The sequence below is a fragment of the Chrysemys picta genome, chromosome 19, assembly GCF_011386835.1.
Source record: "Chrysemys picta bellii isolate R12L10 chromosome 19, ASM1138683v2, whole genome shotgun sequence".
In the NCBI taxonomy this organism is placed as follows: Eukaryota; Metazoa; Chordata; order Testudines; family Emydidae; genus Chrysemys; species Chrysemys picta.
Genome location: NC_088809.1, coordinates 26,042,175 through 26,055,663, shown reverse-complemented (window position 1 = coordinate 26,055,663; position 13,489 = coordinate 26,042,175). Strand labels below are relative to the sequence as shown.

General features: G+C 48.0%; 1 long non-coding RNA gene across 1 annotated transcript; it reads left to right on the top strand.

The window, feature by feature from the left end:
• The first annotated feature begins 1,480 nt into the window (after window positions 1–1,480).
• On the top strand, window positions 1,481–12,305 carry LOC135976542 (uncharacterized). The gene is made up of 2 exons (XR_010593755.1): window positions 1,481–6,080; window positions 8,622–12,305. It is a non-coding gene; the product is annotated as an uncharacterized LOC135976542 (long non-coding RNA).
• The last annotated feature ends 1,184 nt before the right edge of the window (window positions 12,306–13,489 follow it).

Below are 13,489 nucleotides of genomic sequence, written 5' to 3'. Positions count from 1 at the left end.
GACCCACATTCCCCCATCCCAAGATAAGGAGCAGGGCTAATCATGGAAGAACAGTGTCAGGGGAGGCAAAGGGCCTGTTTCTGCTCTCATGTTTGGTGTAAAACAGGAGAAACTCGATGGACGCCAATGTTGGGACTCTAGTGTAAATGAGACCAGAATCGATCTCTGTGGTTGCCTGGTAAATTTCATTCCCCATTCAGGGCAATTGCTTCCTCCGCCTATTGGCATAAGTGCTTTGCTCATTAAAATAGGACAAAAGGAAAGGGGAAAGAAATGGTGACTGATAGAATATGAAGCTTAAGCCTCGAAAGCAGGAAGGTCACATCAAGCCTGGGACGATAAGAGCCAAGGTCAGCGAAGAGCAGGGCACTTGGTGCCAAGGTCACTCAGAGAAAGAAAATGAGATTGACACTCATCTCTTGCTGTTCTGGATACATATTACTATCTCTCCTTTCCAGTTCCCCTTCCTGCCAACCTCTCTCTCTCTCTGTCTCTGTCTCATTAAGAAAGAGCTCATCTGCATGGGTCAACTTTCCTCTCATTCAGACTGATGCAACTCCACTGAGTTAATGCTGATCTACAACAGTGTAAGTGAGGAAAATCATGCCCCAAATCTGCTAACAATAAGAGGCAAACCCTCAGCTGGTGCCATAGCTCCATTGGATCTGCCCCCAAATAGCTTTTCTGGAGGAATGGGAAAGGTCGTTAAATGTGGAATAGCAGCTCCACAGTCATTTTTGTTAAGATTAGCACTGCTGTCATGGCAGCCACCCAGGAGGGATGGAAAAGAACAGAAGCTTCTGTCTCAGATGCTGCAGGCAGGACATAAGGACAGTTCACTCTCTCGGCCTCTGGATCCTGACTCACGCAATGGGCTTGGGAGAACATCTCACTCTAGCTTTCTCATTCCCAGAGAGATGCTGCTCATGTTGCTTCAGCCTGTGGTGCCGAGTACAGTGTATAACAGCGCTGAGTCATTTTTAAGGCTGGCCAGACTTGGAACAGAATAGAGAGAAAGAAAAAAAGATAGGCTAGTATAGAGAAGTGGAGTGAAACGATGCACCAAGATAGAGGCAGCAGGAATCTAAAACGTCAGTGTGACGAAGTGGGGATTTTCCCTTGTTATGTTGTATGTGGGTCTTACTGTTGAGCCTATGTGAATTTTACTGTTTGCATGAATACTGTGTGTGCCTCAGTTTCCCTGCATACTGCACTAATACCTCGGTGGTGGAAATAGGGATGTGTGACTTTGGCTGAGACCTCTGGGGCAGGTGAGGCTGCTCCAGCTGCCTGCACATATCCTATGACTGGTGCCCTTTGTAACCTGAGACCCAGAAGGGGGATGCAACCAGGTGATGACCAGGTGACTCTTTGGCCTGGTCCACACTAACCCCCCACTTCGGACTAAGGTACCTTAGGGTTACCCCTTTGGAGTGTGGGCCCAGTGCCATGGTGCCAGTGGTGCCATCGTAAATCCAGTACTGATGCAAAGTAGCTAGTTAGAGAATAAACTGCCCAGGAGTGGGTGACAGGACCTAATGCCAGGGCTGTGCCAGCAGGTTCGGGCTCAGTGTCTGCATCCATTGTTGAAGCCTCTTTGACAATGGGCTGGCAAAGCATGCGGGGTGTCAGTGCAGACACTGCTGTCTGTGGCACACCGGAGGGGCCCTTTCTCACTGACCCAGGGTGGGAAGAGCTGAGCAGGGTTCTGTTCCACGGGGTTTAGTGAAAGCGATCTCTCTCTTGTGCACAGTCTGGCCCAAGGACTGCAGCGAGATAACCTGGAACAGGGTCAGTGGTGTCTTTGTCATCCAGCCCACAGGATTCCACCAGATTGTCGTTTACTGTGACTTGAACAGCACCAGCGAGGGCTGGACGGTCCTCCAGCGGAACCGGCACGACACACAGATCACCTGGGCTGAGTCCTGGAGCACCTACAAGTACGGCTTTGGCAACGTGCAGGATGACTACTTGAAGGGTTAAAATCCATGTGCATTTTATATAACAACCTGGTATATGGATTGTGCCAGCTCTTTTCCAGACCCGAAGTCCAGAGTATGGTTAAGAGACCAGAGGCCTAGCTAATAGTGATCAGCTAAGAGAAAGCTGGGGTAAACAAGAGAACATTGCCTTTGCTAAGATCTGCTTGGTCAGTAGAAATGCCAGATGTTGAAGCAATAACTGAATAATTGTGTCTTATTCAAAGTTTCAAATTGAACAAAGGATCCCTGTTCCTATTGAGTCAGTCTCTTCTGTAGGGAACGTTCTTCCCACAGATCCAACCTTGAGTGTATGGAAATTGGCACATGTCAGTATAAAGATATGGCATCCTTCCACCTCCCTGTCACAGGGACCAATGCCCTGCCTTAAGACAATCTGTATTATCATATCCTTTCACTGTTTCTTTGCTTTAACCCCTAGGATTGTACCTGTTGGACAATCAAAGGAGTTGCTCCATTCCTATGGACCCCAAATCAGAATTCAACATATATATATATATTTTATACTAATAACCTTTTATCAAAGTATTAATTAAATGTTAACTTGCTAACTTGAGACTATGGGCGGAGACATTATGTAACCTTTTAACCATTGGCTAATGTGCTATCTTGTCTTGCTGTAAAACCTATCCCGGGATGTGGAACTGCCTACCCCGTCACTTTCCCCCGCCCATGGAAAATCTATATATTCTATTGTAATCAATTGATTGACAGTGTCTCTGAGCCTAATAAGCCAGGGGACACTCTGCCAGCGCTGTGTGTAATAAACTCCTATGCTTGACCTCTACACGGTGTGGATTTATGTCCTTCACTACTGGCTGGGGACGGAGTACATCTATCAGATCGCCAAGCAGAAGGTCTACCAGGTCAGGTTTGTCATCCACGATTCATCCGGCACCATGAAATACGCAGACTACAACCTCTTCGGTCTGGAAGACGAGCCCAAAGGCTACAGGCTGAGGCTGGGCTCTTACACTGGGACTGCAGGGGATGCCATGACTTCAAACAATCCTACCACCGTGCATGACAACATGAAGTTCTCTGCTAAAGACCTGGATCAGGATGCTTCCAGTGGGAACTGTGTGTCTAGCTATGGTGGGGGCTGGTGATACTTGGCTTGTTATTCTGTTCGACTGAATGTCAAAGGGAGCATCACTCGGGGTAGTTTCTGTAGTGGGAAGTGCCAAGCCTCTGCCATCCTCATCAAACCAGCGTCCTACTGTTAGTCACCCCTTCCCCACCCTCCTGTCTGCAGTGAGGCCAACCTCTGCTCCATGAAGGGATGGAAAAACTCGTGTGTGTGTGTTGTCTTGATTTAGTTATATTCATAATCAGAACAATTGTTTGCAAAACCTGCAGTATCCCGATACAGCAGGTCTGGGGAGAGTAAATGCCTCAGATCTGTAGCGACTTTTCACTGTCTTTTAGCTCTTAGACTCATGTGCAGTTCCAGAGGTCACTGGGTTGGGGAAATCCAGAAACACAGAAGGATTTTTATAAACACCCACTCTATTGCTCATTAGCAGGGATTAAAGCTTTGGAGTAAAAAGACATTTTAAAAGTGGTGGCCTCAGTTGGTAACTTTCTGTTCTGTGCCACTTTCTGCTGTGCTGTCGTGGGCACCTTCCTGCCTTGGGTGTGTAATGCCCCCTCTCCGGTTACCTTCTTTAATGCCAATCCACTTACAGATTTTGATGGACAGGTCTGGGTTCTTCTGGATCCCACCACCCACTCAGCAGGGTGTATGAATTTATTTGGCGGTGCCTCCACTCCCCTTGCTCCTTCCTGGCAGGGTCACCAGGGCAGCTTGGGAGGAAAACTCTAACCACAGGGTAATCCCCAATTACTTGCCAGATAGTTGGAGACTTCCAAGAAATAATTACAATATATTCAACACAATAATTATATTAAACAGGAGGCAAATATAACATAACAGGGTAAAACATTATTTTTAGGGTCACCGGTGCCCACTCTGATAATACCCGTGACTTTCCCCAGTCATGTGACTTGAGGTAGCAAATGTAAGATTAGTGTCCCATTGGTACTCATAAGAACATAAGAATGGCCGTACCGGGTCAGACCAAAGGTCCATCTAGCCAGTATCCTGTCTACCGACAGTGGCCAATGCCAGGTGCCCCAGAGGGAGTGGACGAACAGGCAATGATCAAGTGATCTCTCTCCTGCCATCCATCTCCATCCTCTGACAAAAAGAGACTAGGGACACCATTCCTTACCCATCCTGGCTAATAGCCATTAATGGACTTAAACACCATGAATTTATCCAGTTCTCTTTTAAACGCTGTTATAGTCCTAGCCTTCACAACCTCCTCAGGTAAGGAGTTCCACAAGTTAACTGTGCGCTGCGTAAAGAAGAACTTCGTTGTATTTGTTTTAAACCTGCTGCCTATTAATTTCATTTGGTGACCCCTAGTTCTTGTATTATGGGAATAAGTAAATAACTTTTCCTTATCCACTTTCTCCACATTACTCATGATTTTATGTGTACTTTGTTGGGGCCCTTGATGACCTATGACCACAAAATTCTTCTCTGCGGTGGTTTAGCAGTGTGGCTGATGGGGTTCAGTACAGCCCAAAGGACTCACAAGTGGGAGAAGGTGGTAAATCGCTCCACAGGTTTAATATGCAGCAGGTTATAAAATCCCCAAACCCTCACTCCCTGGCTTGAGGACACAGTTCAGGGAGTAGGGGGTCCCCAAAACCAATTCCCTGACTGACTGACTAAAGGATGGTGCACTCACAAACTCCATGAATGATCCTCAGGTTCAGATATGACTCTGGACACCTCAGTCACTGCAGAGGGGCTGATCTCTGCTCACAGGGATCTTCTTTAGGCAGGAGTCAGGCTGCTTCGGTCCCAGGATTTCCCCTCACCACAAAGGGATGCAGGGCTCAAGGTACAGATTACACAACTGTACTAAAATCCAAACTGTCGTCTCTTAGCCCAGCGTCCAGACACACTCCCAGCAGACAGCAGCCCTGGACTAGCAGCCAGAGCAGAGCTGACCATGTGGGGCTGGTCTCCCCTAGGGAGCTAGAGGGCTAAATCAGCCTGGCTGGGGAAGTTTCCCAGCAAAACTCTACAAACTGGGAATCATCAGTGGAGAGGGAAAAGCCCACTGAGGGATCTTGCTTTCAGGTCTCTAGAGGCCAGTAACGTAGCGGCTGCTACCCCACTAAGCATGTTTCAAAAAGTGGCGCCATAGGGGTTAACATGGCGCTGTTAGGTCCAAGGAAAATGGAGTATAGAACAGGTTGTTTGGCCAGCTTAGCCAAAGTTAGGCTAACTGTAGTTGCTGGGCCATTCCTGTCTCTCTGTGAAACATGAGGACATGCTTGCTTGGGCTTCAAAGAATGAGATAAAGGGGGGGACCGTATTCTTGTACCAAATGTACTAGGAACGGTTTGTTTGGACATATGGAGACTTGCAGTCTCCACTCCCTGTTTCTGTTCTTAACTCCCTCCTTTCTCCTAGTTTCTGGTGCATGACAACAAAGCTCATAAGAAGTTGCTGAGGCATCACGAATTGTTTGTAGTGTCAAAGAAGATAGATATGCATGAATATTAGAAGCTTTCTAACTAATAAAGGGGGATTGGGTTGCTTTAACTATGACGCGACGGAACTGTCTATATAATCTCACTAGTTATTGTAATCGTGGCTGGTTCTCTCTGGAGACGGGCCGCTCTCTATTATTGTGTGCACTCTTCAATAAAGAGCTTGTATTGGACCTTGCTGGTGTTGCCTGTCTCTCACTCTGCGGTCAGACAACGAACCTTGCCGTCTGGGTTAAAAAGTCCCCGACAAATTTGGCGACTCCGCCGGGACTCGTCTGACTCTCCGGTGCGGGATCAGACTCCGAAGCAACGCAGCGCGCATCCTCTGGCTTCGAGGAGCCTTGCCCGGTAACCTGATCCCTGCATCGGCGATAAGGCGAGTTCTGTGAACCAGCTGAAGCCCGTAGAAACCCAGCAATGTCCACCTACCCGTTGAGTAGGATCCAGGTCTTCGGGGTTCGAGTCCCTGGGGAGGTCAGGTCTTTGGGGTTTGAGTCCCTGAATAAGGTAAGCGATCGCCATAAAGGGGTTAAAGTCCCTGGGAAAGGGGTTAGAGTCCCCGGGAAAGGGGTTAGAGTCCCCAGAGAGGGGTTAAAGTCCCCGGAGAGGGGTTACAGTCCCCAGTGAGGGGTTAGAGTCCCCGGAGTAGGGTTAGAGTCCCTACAGGCTAAATGGGACAGTTTGGCAGCAAGTGCCCGGGGGACGCCCCGTTGTCTCTGGTACTTAGAAATTGGAAGGAAATCTCTGGAACAACCGGTTTGACTAAATCTAAATGAGAAACTTATGCCAAATTCAATGGCCTTCCTTTACTACCCATTTGTCCCCGACTAAAGACTGGCCAAGGTGCAGAACCTTTTCTGTTGACAGGGTGGATTCCCTCAGAAATATCCTGGTTGATCTTAGACCGGGACAAATGGATTATTTATTTGTATGGTATAACTATAAACCAAAAGAAAAACTGCTTTCGGCCCCAGCTGGCTGTGAAAAAATATAGACAGAGGCAAACCAAAGGCAGTACAAGTTACAGTGCTGAGATTACATTTGCAAAGCTTAACTATCCAGTGAGATCCAACAGTCTGCCTTTGAGACCCTGGAGCTGGCGTGGTTTGGGGACGCTGAAGAAGCCACAGGCAGCCGGCCTGGACTGGAATCTCTGAAAGAGACTCCACAGGAGACCCCAGGGTGTAAAAGAACAGCCCTCCCAAGAGTGAGAAGTTAACTCTATAGTTGCTAGAGGGAATTAAGCAGTGAAACTTGGTAAGAATTTCTGTAAGTAATCCAGGCAAGAAGTTATTTAAGTGGAATTATTCGACTATGAATACCTTAGTCTAATTTGCTGAAGAACACTCCTGCTGTGTACAATCTGTATTTTATAAGTTTAAGATGAATTGGTATTGTTTAAAGTTGCAAAACCGAGAATACTTTTGCCAGGCACAGGAAACTAGTGTTGTTTAAGGTATTTAGCATTTAATCCTTAAAGTGACTTAATGCTACAAGATTTAAAATGTTTTAAATAAAGACCAAAGGTTGTGGCTGCAGCAGGGTAGTCAAAGCCAGAAGAATAAAAGATTTAAATTTTGTTTTTGGGTAACAAAATAGCAGATAAAAGATCTGGTAAAGAGAGAGAAGGACAGTGCCCCTGGCTCTGTGTGGTCGAGCTGACACTTTGCTGTGGGTGCATGGAGATTTTGTAAGCATAAAAGAAACAGTTACACCTTGTGTAGAAATTGATGTGGCTAGTGTTGTAGAAATTGAATTGTAGAGAGCATGTGCATTTTCCCCAGAACATGTGCAGTGTATATTGTAGCAGAGGTAAAAGAAATGCAAACCTGCCAATATAGGTTGTGTTGTCTCTTTCAGATCACTGGGTGTTTGAAAGCAGGAGTTACAAGTAAAAGGCAATCAAAAGTCTGGGGAAAGTTAATTGTGTCCTTTTTTAAAGTAAGAATCTTTAAGCTGTGGATAGCTTTGGATCTGGAAGCAAGCCAGAAAGCATCTGTATTAATGCAAATTATCTTATTAATAAGGTAGAAGCCACTGAAACCTGGGCTGCCTATAAAACAAATACAAGGAAATATGGGGTAATTCCTCTGTTTTGTCTAAAATCAACAAGAGTATGTGTATATAAAGGAAATATTTTAAGTAAATAATGTCTTTCAAATCATCAGAGAAAACGGATGCCAGCTAAACAGCATTCAACGTACCATGCATTTACTGGTACAATAGGAATTATTTTTGTGTTCTATGTCCTGTCTTGTGGTGTTTGTCTTGTGGCCAGAATTGTTGTGTTTAATATTTTCATAAGACAGTCTAGTTCAAAATTAAATAAAAGAGTTAAATAAAAAAGCAGATACTTCTTTTATTCAACTTAGAATACAAAGTGTTTAAATAAATCAGGAAAAATGGGATATATTAAAGTCTAATACATTTGCTTAAGTAAAAAAAAAAGGCTTCATTGGTCAAATCTTTTAATTAAAAAAATGTTGTTAAAATTTGCATATCAACAGTCTTTGGAAGCAAGGACATGGAAGGTTAACCCATTCCCCATATTGCCCATGGAATCCTTCTGGCTACCTCAGATTTCTAGCCAGAGGGCTGGGGAGGGAGGAAAGCTATTGGACACAAGAGGTTGTACCGAGTGGACTCCTCAAAGGTGGGTGTGCTTGTCCTGGTTTGTTGCTCCAAAGCTCTGTATAGAAGTTATTTTACTGGAAGGGTGTATATGGCATACATTGAATAATAAGACTAATGTACTGTATAATGGCAATGTGTATGTGTTCATTGTTGGGAAAAAGTGTATGAGTAAAGAGTGGAAGTTTCCTTTGTAGGTTAAAAGAAGCCAAGAAAGGAAGAAAAAAAAAGAACAGAACGAGTTAACTGGAAAAAAAAAATAGCTAGCAAGCTCAGTCCAAAGATAAGATGCTGGCCCATCCAAGGGCACTGCCCACAGCTAAGACTTGGCTGACAGCCAAGAAAAGGGGGGCCTGAATGTGCCCAAGCAGCTGTAAAATCTGCAAAACACTGCCAGGCATTAATGAAATGTGTTAGGTTTTTTCCACAGGTAAAGAAGCACTACCTAAAGACGGTAGCAGTCCTGCCATTCATTGAAACCAGGAGACTGAGTCTACGTAAAGTCCATTAACAAAAGACTGCTTTGACTCCATGCTGGTGTAAGCAGAGTCAGGATGAGCTCTACCCTGACATCTGGTGGTGAATTATGGCGAGGGTGGAAAAGAACTCCAGGGGCTGATCTTGTTTGCATAGGCACACCCACTCGCCTGGCATGAAACCACAGCAACTCAAAGTGGTTACTTTGGCTGGTGTGGGATCCCCAGTTTCTCTGTTATTGGGGCAGGAAGAATAAAGTTTTGTTACCCTGATTCTGTGAATCAAGGCCAGTGGAACTGTTGTATGACAGAAGGACTGAGTGAGTCATTCACCATTACCTAAGTAGCATTTGCTTGTCAAGGGGCATGGGTTACAAAACCCAGTGAATTGAGAGAGGATGGGGACAGGTATTTGTACCTGATGGTGTGGCCCCCTCCCCAAGGGGGTTGAAACACCAATTGCACTGCCTCCTCTCTCCACTGTTGAATGTCAGAGCTAACTTTGATTCCCTTAGGAGTCTAGTTACAGACTGCTGAGCTGAGTTCGCTTTGGGCCAATAGTGCACTAGCACTGGGGCTCCCCTACTACTAGCTGAAATCACTAAGAGCTGAAATCACAAAAGAGCTAAAGCTATTTAAGAGCTGAGATCACTGAGGCTGTGTTAACTAGTGGGGGAGCCTGAAGCTATAGCTAAGCTAACTTAGCTTAGCGGGGAGTGAGCGGAGCAGAGCGGCTCACAGGTCGGTGAGCGGAGTGGCTGGAGGAGCAGCTAGCAGAGCAGAGCCTCGTGGGAGCGGCCCAAGGGACGGCTGGAGCGGAGCGGAGCGGCTCACAGGTCGGTGAGCGGAGCGGAGCGGAGCAGCACGGCTCACAGGTCGGGGAGCGGAGCGGAGCGGAGCAGCTGCCAGAGCAGTTCGTGGGACTGCGGGTGGAGTGGAGCAGTTCGTGGTGAAGGCTGCAGTGGAACCCCACGGAGAAGCAGCCGGTTGGCCTCGGATCACGTAAGGTACCCCTTAACACCCTGCTCACCCCCCCCCCTTGAACTCTGGGGCTGCACTGATCATGGACAGAGACTTTGGGGGGTTGTCGGACTTTTGGGACTTTTGTGATTCTTGGGTTGCTGGACCCAAGAGACTTTGGGATTGGTGGACTTTTGGGACTTTGGTGATTCTTGGGTCGCTGGTTTCAAGAACCAACGGGAGAGGACACGGCCCAATTTGCTGGGGTGGGTCTTCGCTCATGGTTTGGTCTAAAAACTCTAGTTGTGGTGTTTTTTTCCATTTAATGCTGATGTTGTTTACCTCATGTTATTAAACATTTTCTGTTACACTCAGACTCCGTGCTTGCGAGAGGGGAAGTATTGCCTCTTAGAGGTGCCCAGGGGGTGGTATGTAATTGTCCCAGGTCACTGGGTGGGGGCTCGAGCCGGTTTTGCATTGCGTTATTGAAACGGAACCCCTAGATACAGAACCCGGCCCTTGTTGCTGCCAACTTAGATGGGCAGAAGGGTTACACTGGAAAGGCCCTTTCCAAGTCCTGTTAACCACCAACACTGCTGTGAAGTGCCAAGGACTGCCTACCTGGACTCATGCTTCTCACTGCAAAAAGACCCCTAAACCTCGGGAGGACTCTCCGACTGATGATCAGCCTATTCCTCCTTCTAACTCTGCTCTGCCTTCTGGACAGCAGGGTAAAGGGAAAAAAAGACAAGGTGAAGTGCTAGTAACCTCTCCCTTGTCCACTGACAGACCTACTGTGCCTTTGGATTTTTTTCTAAAAGAAGCAAAACCCATTACAGGGTAATGTGCTAGTAACCTCTCCCCTGTATGATGCTGAACCACACTGTTTCAGAAAAAGAGAAGAAAAAACACTCGCTCCATTGAAACCACCAAAGTCCAGGAATTCCTGACTACAAAAAAACATTAAGAACTGACCCTGGTGAAGAAACAAAGAATTATACACTGTCAGGAAGAAACTTGTGGGACCCATGCTTGGGAATGTGGTTTTGATTGAATTTTGGGGTTTATTCTACAGGCTGCGCCCTGTGTTTTGAATAAATCCTTCAGCATGTATTGCCCTCCCTAATTGGATTTTAAATGCAAAAGGGGCTGTATTAGATTAGCACAACAGAGAGCTTGGGTTATTTCCTCTAGAAAGAAGAGAGACTTGACCGGATCCCTATGGGATAGGGCCAACAGTACAGCAGCAGTTTAAAATATTTTTAAGAACCAAAAACATGATAAAAAATTAGGGCAACTAAAGAAGGCCACAAGCCTTATTTGTGGAGCACAGCTAACCCAGGTACAGGCTGGAATTGGTGAGTTACATGTTATCTCCGCCCTTAGTTCTATGACCCAGAAGTTGCTGACAGAGATGGTATTGAATATCACTGAGGCTGGGAAGGCATTGCAGTGGGATCTAGCATGTTCAGGCTTGGCCCACTGCCCTTACAGACACATCAGGAGTACCATCTGATCTGTGGCCATAAAGAAATACTTGGAGACTTTCCTGGTGGAAGTGCGGACATTCTCAATGCTCCTTCCAAGCATATGGACCGGTTAGGGAGGTGTGGGCTCCCACATACCGAATCCTGCCGGGTCCATGGGGAAGATGCATGTGGGATTGGGTAATTCACCGAGACATCTGGGAAATTAGACTAACGCCGATGCCCTGGTGGACTTGGCAACCGCACAGAGAAAACTAAGGCAGATGGTTCTCCAGAACCACTTGGCTCTAGATATTTTACTGGCCTCTCAGAGAGGAACATGTGCATTAATTGGACAAGAATGCTGTGTGTATGTCCCAGACGTTTATAATGCCACTTGGGAAAGAGCAAACTACCTTATGGAGGTAGCAAAGGACCACGGAAGGAAGCGAATTGAATCCTGGTGGAGTAACCTGTTCAATTGGATTCCAAATATAGGTGGTTGGCTCCATAATGTACTCCGAAGCGCCGTTGTAATTATATGCAGCTTGCTGGCCTTGTATGTTATGATAAAAGTTGGATGGGTGCCAAGGTGTGTTCTGTCCAAAGGTAACAAACTCCCAAGTTTACCACTCACAGTAGTTAGTTGTCCCAGGAGTCCCTTCAAGGTACTCCAGGGACAAAGGGGAGACTGTTAGGTCCAAGGAAAATGGAGTATAGAACAGGTTGTTTGGCCAGCTTAGCCAAAGTTAGGCTAACTGTAGTTGCTGGGCCATTCCTGTCTCTCTGTGAAACATGAGGACATGCTTGCTTGGGCTTCAAAGAATGAGATAAAGGGGGGGACCGTATTCTTGTACCAAATGTACTAGGAACGGTTTGTTTGGACATATGGAGACTTGCAGTCTCCACTCCCTGTTTCTGTTCTTAACTCCCTCCTTTCTCCTAGTTTCTGGTGCATGACAACAAAGCTCATAAGAAGTTGCTGAGGCATCACGAATTGTTTGTAGTGTCAAAGAAGATAGATATGCATGAATATTAGAAGCTTTCTAACTAATAAAGGGGGATTGGGTTGCTTTAACTATGACGCGACGGAACTGTCTATATAATCTCACTAGTTATTGTAATCGTGGCTGGTTCTCTCTGGAGATGGGCTGCTCTCTATTGTTGTGTGCACTCTTCAATAAAGAGCTTGTATTGGACCTTGCTGGTGTTGCTGTCTCTCACTCTGCGGTCAGACAACGAACCTTGCCGTCTGGGTTAAAAAGTCCCCGACAGCACCAATGGTGCCAGGGGGCCCACGCTCCGCTCTAAAGCTTGGCACTGGGATCTTGCAGCAAGGCAGGCTTTGCCGGGAGCAGCCAAGCCGATCAACTGTCTCCCAGCTGTTGGGTGGCAGGGAGGGTAGGGGGAAGAGCTGAGCTCCAGCAAGCTGCTGGCCGCTCCTGGGAGCAGGAGAGGCGGGGGCCCAGCTCCAGCAATACTTGGGGCCGGGTGTCCTCCCCCACCTGCGCCCCCCCCCGCGACTTCCCCAAGTGTCCCCTGGCCCCGACTTGCTGCCCCCGGCACCCCCGGCACCCCCGCTCGCCTTTCACGGGCCTCCTGGAGCAGTGTCCCTGTATCTTCGGTGTGCTGCCTCCCGGCAGCAACTGCTGCTGCAGGGTCCTAGTGCCCCCCAATTCCACTGCCAGGGCAGACTGACTCTGAGCCTGCCCTTCCCCCTCAGACCCTTTCATTTTCCAATGGGACCCTCCAGCAGCACAGGGGCCCCCCTGCCCGCAGTCACCGCTCCTGCCCCATGCTGGGCAAAGGGCAGCCCCATCCCTCACCCCAAGTGAGGCTACAGTCAGGGGCAACAGCAGGGGAGGAGGCGCACGCAGCACCCCCCGGCACCCACCATGGGGGAGGCGAGGGAGATTCCTGGACCTGAGAGGGGCCCTAGGAGCACATGCTGTGACAGTGGTGGGGGTGAGTGTGTTGCTGGGGGGCGGGAAAGGGGGGCTCCTCCCCCAGAGCTCGCTGCTGCTGGCAGGGAAAGGGCTGGGGGGAGTCCTCCTCTCTGGCCCCTGTCCTGGAGCAGCCTGCCTGCACCCCAAACTCATTTCCAGCCCTGTCCCACCCCAGAGCCCACATCCCCAGTCAGAGCTTTCATGCCCCCACCACGCCCTCAACCCTCTACCCTGGCCCTGAGCCCCTCCAGCATCCCAAACACCTTATCCCCAGTCCCAGCCAGAGCCCTCAACCCCCACACCCCCACTCTCGCCCTGAGCCCCTCCCACACTCCAAACCCCTCATCTGCAGCCACACCCCACAGCCCTCACCCCTCACCCCTGCACCCCATCCCTCTGCACCCCTCCCATCCCCAAACTCCCTCCCAGAGCCTGCA